The sequence below is a fragment of the Zea mays genome, chromosome 8 (genome assembly GCF_902167145.1).
Source record: "Zea mays cultivar B73 chromosome 8, Zm-B73-REFERENCE-NAM-5.0, whole genome shotgun sequence".
Taxonomy (NCBI): domain Eukaryota; kingdom Viridiplantae; phylum Streptophyta; class Magnoliopsida; order Poales; family Poaceae; genus Zea; species Zea mays.
In genome coordinates, this window is record NC_050103.1 from 164,347,395 (window position 1) to 164,356,375 (window position 8,981).

At 45.5% G+C, this 8,981-nt stretch overlaps 1 long non-coding RNA gene across 1 annotated transcript; it reads left to right on the plus strand.

Annotated features, from left to right (window-relative positions):
* The first annotated feature begins 4,997 nt into the window (after positions 1-4,997).
* Positions 4,998-6,606, plus strand: LOC118473160 (uncharacterized). Its single transcript, XR_004852181.1, has 2 exons — positions 4,998-5,154; positions 5,249-6,606. It is a non-coding gene; the product is annotated as an uncharacterized lncRNA (long non-coding RNA).
* Positions 6,607-8,981: the final 2,375 nt, after the last annotated feature.

Here is an 8,981-nt window from a genome sequence, read left to right on the forward strand (position 1 = left end):
GGTACATGCCAATGTGGCAGCCGGAGAGATCTGGGCACCCTGCTGGCGTGATGTCGTGGCTGTCGGAGGTGCGGCGGAGCCTGGCGGAGGGACAGCTGTTGGAGCGGTCGAGTCCCTGCTGACGTCGTCCTGCTTCCGTAAGAGAGCTGGGGGCCGCCGTCGTCATAGAGCTTGTGGAGCGCCATCATTGCCCCTCTGGCGGAGCTGGCCGGATGGGACGCCGGTCTTGTTCTCCGTGACCCGAGTCGATTCGGGGTAGGATGATGATGGCGCTTCCTGTTGACGTGGCGGTCTGTGCCCTAGGCAGGGCGACGTGGGGGTTCCTCCGAAGCCGAGGTTGAGTCTGTCTTCCGTTGCCGTGGCCGAGCCCGAGCCATGGGGTCGGGCGAGGCGGAAGTCGTTCGGCCGAGGCCAGGGCGGAGTCCGAGCCCTGGGGTCGGGCGAAGCGGAGTTTCGTCGTCTTCCGGGTGTTAGCCCGAGTCCGAGCCCTGGGGTCGGGCGGAGCGGAGTTCGCCGTCTTCCGGGTCTTAGCCCGAGTCCGAGCCCTGGGGTCGGGCGGAGCGGAGTTCGCCGTCTTCCGGGTCTTAGCCCGAGTCCGAGCCCTGGGGTCGGGCGGAGCGGAGTTCGCCGTCTTCTGGGTCTTAGCCCGAGTCCGAGCCCTGGGGTCGAGCGGAGCGGAGTTCGCCGTGGCGCCTTTGGCAAGGCCTGACTGCCTGCCAGACTCACTCTGTCGAGTGGCACTACAGTCGGAGTGGCGCAGGCGGCGCTGTCCTTCTGTCAGACTGGTCAGTGGAGCGGTGGAGTGACGGCGGTCACTTCGGCTCTGCCGGGGGCGCGTGTCAGGATAAAGGTGTCAGGCCACCTTTGCGTTAAATGCCCCTGCAATTTGGTCAGTCGGTGTGGCGATTTAGTCAAGGTTGCTTCTGAGCGAAGCCAAGGCCTCGGGCGAGCCGGTGATGTGTCCGCCATAAAAAGGGGGCCTCGGGCGAGACGGAAGTCTCTCGAGGTCGGCTGCCCTTGGCCGAGGCTAGGCTCGGGTGAAGCGTGATCGAGTCACTCGTGTGTACTGATCCCTGACTTAATCGTACCCATCAGGCCTTTGCAGCTTTATGCTGATGGGGGTTACCAGCTGAGAATTAGGCGTCTTGAGGGTACCCCTAATTATGGTCCCCGACACTCCCGCTTCCATACAGTCTACCCTCGTGTCGTGACGGAGGCAGACCTATTGCAACCTGGTCTTTTAGGATACTATTGCAGAATGGACCTCCGGACTCAATGGCCTCTTCGGTACAGTACCCCTCTATCATGGATGCCTCGGGACGAGCACGGGTTGATACATAGCCATTCAGTATTGACATGAAACGCTCATACGTCCACATTTCATGCAAGTACATAGGACCCAATGCCTCTATTTGTGGCACCAAGTGCACCACAAGGTGCACCATAATATCAAAGAACGATGGAGGGAAACACATCTCAAACTGTGATATTGTCTCCACTGCGAATTCCTGAAGAGATGCCAACTCATCACGGCCAATTACCTTTTGTGAAATCCTGTTGAAAAAGTAGCACAACCGTGTGATTGCCATCTTTAAAAACAAAGGATTTATAGCCCTGATGGCAATATGTAGGAATGTAGTCAGCATGACATGGCAATCATGTGAGTTGTAGTTGGTGATTGTCAGGTCTTTCATTGACACAATACTCCGTATGCTAGAGCAGAATCCGGATGGGACTTTCAAATTCTTGAGCCAAACACACATCGCATGTTTCTCATCTACATTGAGATTGTAGCTTGCTGCTGGGAGATGGTACTTCCCATTTTCTTGAAGAACGGGATGTAGTTCCTTTTTTATGCCTAAATCTACCAAGTCCATGCGTGAATTGAGCCCTTCTTTTGTTTTGCCCTTTATGTCTAGCAAGGTGCCCATTATGCTTTCAAACACGTTCTTCTGAACGTGCATACCATCGATCGCATGCCGCACATCTAACTCTTTCCAGTAAGGCAAGTACTCGAAGAAAATAGACTTCTTCTTGAATATAGCCCCCGAAGCTGGTTTGGCATCCTTCCTTGTTTTTCCGTCTTTTGTCTTCTTCCCGAAAACAAACTTGATATTCCTGACTATTTCAAAAACTCTATGACCTCTATTGTTACCCGATGGAGCAGTAGAATGTAGTTCACCATTATTGTCGAAGTACTTATCCATCTTTCGCATGCGGTACCTGTGTCCTTCCAATAAAAAGCGTCTGTGCCTCATGTAAACTATCTTCCTAGATGCAGCAAGGGATACGTAAGCAGTTCCATCAATGCATACTGTGCAACCAACCTTTCCCTTAAACTGGCCTGATAATGTGAAGAGAGCAGGGTAATCGTTGATCGTAACAAAAAGAATTGCTCTCAGCGTGAATGAACCTTTACGATACTCATCCAACATTTGAACACCCGTTTCCCACAATATTTTCATATCCTCCATTAAGGGCTCCAAAAATACATCCATGTCAACTCCAGGTTGTGTAGGTCCAGAAATAAGGATGGTTAGCAAAATGTACTTCCGTTTCTGCATCAACCATGGAGGAAGGTTGTATATGGTGAGGATCACCGGCCATGTGCTATGCTTGCTGCTCCTCTCAGCAAATGGGTTCATTCTATCAGTACTCAGTGCGAACCTAACATTTCTCGGTTCATCGGCAAAGTCTCGGTGGTTGTCATTGAAATCTTGCCACTGCTTCCCATCGGCTGGATGTCGAAGCTTCCCATCGTTTTTGTGCTCATCAGAAGCATGCCAGCTCATAAGTCTGGCATCCTCAGGATTAGCGAACAAACACCTCAATCGATCGACGACGGGGAGGTACCACATCACCAAAGCAGGAATCTTTTTGAGCGCATAATAGTCTACTTCTTTTTCTTTGCTCGTGGATTTTGAAGTCTTTTTTTGGGCTTTCTTTCGCTTCTTCCCTTTAGACACGGATGCAACACACTCTTCCTCTCGATAGTCTTTATTCGTCTTGTACCTACTTGCACCGCACTTTGGGCAGCTCTCCAAGTCTTTATAATCATCACCTCGATAAAGGATACAGTGATTTCTACACGCGTGGATCTTCTCCACACCCATAGTGAGCGGACTGATTAGTTTCTTTGCATAGTACGTGTTAGCAGGCACATTGTTCTCCTTTGGAAGCATGTCTGCGATAATACTCAAGAACGCATCGAAGCCAGCATCAGACACACCATATTTAGCTTTTAACATCAACAGCTTTAGCACAGACCGGAGCGTCGTGAACTCTTTGGTACAACCCTTAGACTCGTCGTACAAAGGCTCTTCTGCTGCCTTCTTCAGGGACTCCATACCTTTCATTAAGAACATCGATTGATCTGTATGACGACGCAACATTGCCTCTAGCAACTCTGCATCTTCCTCATCCATAACACTTGGCAGAACATGAGGTCTATCATGTTCATTTCCTCCAGCGTAACCATGATCAGTAACATTTTGCACTACATGTTCGCTCTGTGGAAGAGGTTGGTGTGTCTCGTGAACGAACTGAAATATGTCGTCGATGTTCTCAGGGTTTCCAGTCGTATAAGGCGAAGAGCTACCCTCTCCATGCTTTGTCCAAATTGTGTAATCCTTCATAAATCCTCGGCATACCAGATGAGATATGATTTGTTCTGTGTCATTAAATACAACAGCATTTTTGCAGTCCATGCATGGACAATATATGTGTTTTGTCTTTGTTCTCCAAGCATGGTTCGTAGCGACATCAATAAACCTATGGACCTCGGATATGTATGATGGATCTAGCCTTGATAAGTTATACATCCAGGATGTCCTCTCCATCACCACCTGTAAAAAAGTAACATAAACACACAAGAACCAACCTTTCTTAGCAACCTTCTTCCAAAAAATAAAGATAACCCCCCCTTGTATTTTGTGAAATCTGGCCCTCTAATGGAAGTTGGGCTGCGAGCTATAGTTCTTGTCGGGAAGGATGAAGGGGTGAAACCCTATATCCAAAATGTGGCTAAATTTAAGGAAAATGAACAAAAATTGGCAAGAGAAACATAAAACCAAACTTTCCTAGCCATACTCTTCTCTCTAACACATGGTGAAGGCCTAGTTCCAAAATTGAGCAAAGATGAACAATAATTGGCAATTAAAACATAATTAAACCAACCTTTCATAGCAACTAATAAAAACAATCTTAATTACCAAACCTATCTTCTTCTCTCTCCACACAACACATGAACCATTCATTAAACAACTTAATATGTCATGGATAAACTGATTTGAGAACTAAACATGAAAAAGGAGAGAGGATAGACAAAATCTAACCATATTAAACAACTTTATTTGAGGGAATAGAGCAAAAATGTGGCTAAAATGTGGCTAAAATTGAGAGAGGATACACTCTCTCTCAAATGGTGAAACCCTAGATCCAAAATGTGGCTAAAATTGAGCAAAAATGAATAAAAACTGACATTAGCAACATAAACCAACCTTTCTTAGCAATCTTCTTCCAAAAAATGAAGATCAAAACCTCTCCCATGTATTTTGTGAATTCTGGACCTCCAAAATCGCCTCCAATGGAAGTTGGCTGCGAGCATACAGTTCACTGTCGGGGGAAGAAGAGGGGTATTTATAACAGACACTTCACTGGCGGTTGGCTTTAAAAACCGCCAGTGGAAACCTATTTCCACTGGCGGTTATCTTAACACAACCGCCAGTGGAAATAGGATGTTTCCACTGGCGGTTAAGTTAAGATAACCGCCAGTGGAAATCAATTTTCACTGGCGGTTGGTGTTACACAACCGCCAGTGGAAACATCCTATTTCCACTGGTGGTTGTGTTAAGATAACCGCCAGTGGAAATCAATTTTCACTGGCGGTTTTTAAAGCCGGGCCCACCTGTTTCTTTCACTGACGTTTGATAACGGAAACCGCCAGTGAAAAGTTGAACGTGCCGCAGGCTTTGAGCTCTTTTCTACTAGTGTGTGTCTCTCCTTGCGTCCCCTGCCGGATCTCCTCTTGGCTTCCTGCTTTACCGTCTCTAGAGTTCTAGATCCCCAAGTTTACTTTCAGACAATTGCATTTCACCTGTCATTCACATGGCCACGATGTATCAAACACCTTATCTTTGCACTACACCGATGAAGGTCATTCAGTATTCAGTACTACTTGCTCTTCCATCTTACTACTACTACTAGTCTGCTACTACTAATCCATTGCAGTTTACATGACATTCAACAGAGGCTGAATTTAGTTGAGTGGGTTAACCTACAGTTCCAGTATGCAAACTACAAGAACAACGTCCGCAACAAGAGTGGGAAGGGATCCTAAGGCTGGTGCTGATCAACCAGAGAGCGGACTTCGCCTTTGCGCTCTTCTCCGAATACTTCTTGACTGTAAGACTTTAACTAATTCATCTCATGTCGTCAACTTCAGTTATGTGTAATGAGCTACAACCATACACGATAGCTTGGTAGCAGCCATACACAATTCACTCTCACTTCTGTGTACAACGTAATGAACTAAATATGCACCAATGAACAGATTGTGCACACAATAAATAATCTTCCACAAAATAATATATCTGAGAGATTGCTATAAGTATACCTTTCCCAGGACGCTTTTCTTGGGCTGCTCTCTCCGGTCATACTGTTCGAAGTCAATTAGAAACTACAGGAAGCATGAAACTTCCATTAGAAACCAAATTCCAAGTCATCCAAATATACATCACAGTCAACTATGTTCTTATGCAAAACAAACCAAAAATCTACAATGCAAAGGGCCGAAGGAAATAAATATGCCTACATCAGTTAATAATTTCAGTATAACAAATCAAATATGCATGTTTGGCATGCTTCCATTAGGTAATAGCTCAAGCCAATTTTTTAGAAGAGTGAGAACTCCATGGCAACAAATTCTTGCTAAATATTCTTCCTATTAAATGGACATAAACAATAAAAATATTAGTGTTAGCAATATACAATGACAATATGCACTGGCACTACATGTTAGATTCCAGATATCTTACTTGAAGAGAACATCTATGAGTAGAGGAAGCTTCATAAGGAAATGAACATGCCATCGAGCATATCTCTTTGAACATGCACATTGTTGGGGGCCTTTGTCTTACGAAAGTCCTCAAAAACACGACTAACATGCTTTCCAGTATAATATGCTGTCACAGGAGGCTTCGGCTGTGAGATAAAGGTGTACATGGTATGAAAGACGAGATCTGGGAGAAGGATGAACCAGTTCTGAAGCTGTGGATGGAGAAGCTTCGGCTTAGCACAAAGATGATGATGGAGAATGAAACCGACTTAAAAGGGAAAAGACAGCTTGGTCCTCGACAACTTACCTTTTAGCTAATAGTAAGTGTCAGGGACATGAATGTAATTTTACCAGGCTGCGTCCTGTGCCTATAAATAGATGAACAGTGACACCGTACTGTTCACGCTGACTTGTAATCACTTGCACGTCACTCTTGGATTTTTACCTTCTGTCAAGCCGAAGGTACATTTGTAATTTAATATCATTGATGTTTGTTTATGGATATATAATGATAATATGAATAATCTAATGATATAAAATGATTATTCATATTTTCTCTGTGTTTCATACGATCATGTTTATGTCTCTGTATATTGCAATGAAGAAGGTATGTCCTTTATGACCTTCCTTCGAAGATCTGTAGGATCTAGGACACCGGCTAGAGGGGGGGTGAATAGACGGTTTTGACTAAAAACAACAATACTAAGTAAATTTAATCAATACAACAGGAGGAATAAATTTACTAGTGTCAATAAGTAAACAATGTATGAAAGACAACTACGGAGATTGAATACTTGAAGAACAATAAGCAAATCACTAATCAATTGCGAGGCAATAAGTAAATGCTAGAAGGAATAGACACCGAAATTTATCCCGTGGTATCGGTGATTTGCCGATCACCCCTAATCCACGTTGAGGTGGACTTCAAGCTCTCACTTGCTCCTCTATCAAGACACGACTTGATCTTTGAGCCAAGTGGACAAGAAATCACTCAATACCTTGATTCCACTAATGTCACCTTTGCCGCTCCGGCGAGGTAGGCGCGAACCCCTCACAATCAACACCGCGGCTTCTCCACAATCTTCTTGGAGAGCTCGACGGAGACAATCACCCGAGCCGTCTAGGAGGCGGCAACCTCCAAGAGTAACAAGCCAACGACGCTTGCTCGGTGTATCACCTAGTGCCTCAAGAATCACCAAATGATGCAAATACACTAGGAACCCTCAATCTCTCACTAGAATGCAACCTCAAGCAAAGAGTGTGAGAGAGTGAGTTGGAGGATCACAAATGAGCTCAATGTGTGCAAGGAATGGCCAAGAGAGGTCTCACACACGAGCTACCCTTCTATTTATAGTCCCCCATCTAATACCAACCGTTATGCACAAAAGGGGGCAGTTCTGCGCACACGCGGACCGTCCGCGCCCTAGGGCCGGACGGTCCGCCGTACACCATAACGGCTATAATGACCGTTGAAACATGTCAGAGCAGACTCAAAAAGGTGGGTCCGGACAGTCCGCCCATCAAGGCCGGACCGTCCGCGACCTGGCAATTTCAAACACCCGAGCCTCGGATCAAACGGAGTTAACACACGCGGACCGTCCGGCTATAAATCCCGGACCGTCCGCGACCTGAGACAGTACTGTCCGGACTGGTCCCCCGGACCGTCCGTAGTACAAATCTATAAAAACACACAGTCCCTGTCCAAAAACAAGTTAGACACATGCGGACCGTCCGCGCCTCACAGGCGGACCGTCCGGCTATAATTCAGGGACTGACCCGAAGCCACCTTCCTCTGGTCAGGACTGCGGACGGTCCGGCCCTAAGGCCCGGACGGTCCGCAGTGCAAAAGAGCATAGAGTCAATATAAATGGTCAAACCTCGGACCCTCAGAAGGATCGCGGACGGTCCGCCCCCAAGGGCCGGACAGTCCGCGCGACCAAGACTTCTCAAGTTTCAAACAAGCTTTTGAATGAACTTTTTAACTTACGAAAATAGAAGCGCTGTTAGTCCTCATGCAAATGCAACTACTTGATGCTCTATGAGGCACTAAGTTTTACACAGATCTAAGTCATTGACCCCTCTTAATAGTACGGCTATCTAGCCTACTAATCCGGTCAGGTATCTTCTCTAAACTCCTCAAGACCGGCAAAAGTAAAACCTATATTATACCTTTGCCTTCATCTGATCCACAACCAATGCGTATGACTCTTCAACATTTCATTTCTATGTGGTCCAACCCTGCATTCTTATTTCTCCAAGAATCGTTAGTCCACAAGTAGTTGTCATTAATTACCAAAACGTTATCAAAGGGGCCTAGATGATTCACAATCTCCCCCTTTTTGGTAATTGATGACAACACCACATAGTATATTAAAGAGAAGTTTAGTTTCTCCAAATCTCTCTCATACCAAAGGTATATGATAGATTTTGGAGATGAGTTTCATAGGACTTATCTTGATTTGAAGTTCTGTCCAAAAGATAGATAAATCCCAATAAAAACTCAGTATGCAAGAAAGACTCCCCCTAAGTGTGTGCAGGATTATTTGAAGTTGAAGATATAACACACATAATATATTTGAGCTTGATGGAGACTTTCCTACAATCATGGTTATCGAGGCATACAAGAGATGATTCGTAGAATGAGCGCAGCAATTATAATCACATCTCGATTAACCACACACAGAGTAATTTGAACTAACACATAGTTCATCCCACAGAATATTACAGATAATAGTCCACAGACATACGACATAGAGTTAATAGATCAAACCAAGTTCCAAATGTATAAAACATAAACTAAAGCGGCATAAAAAGATAAGATGCATATGCATGGTCTTAGTGTCCACATAGAACCACCAACTCCCCCTGAAGGAGACACCTCGCCTGACAACTTCTCACATCACTTCTCTCCCCCTTTGGCATCAAT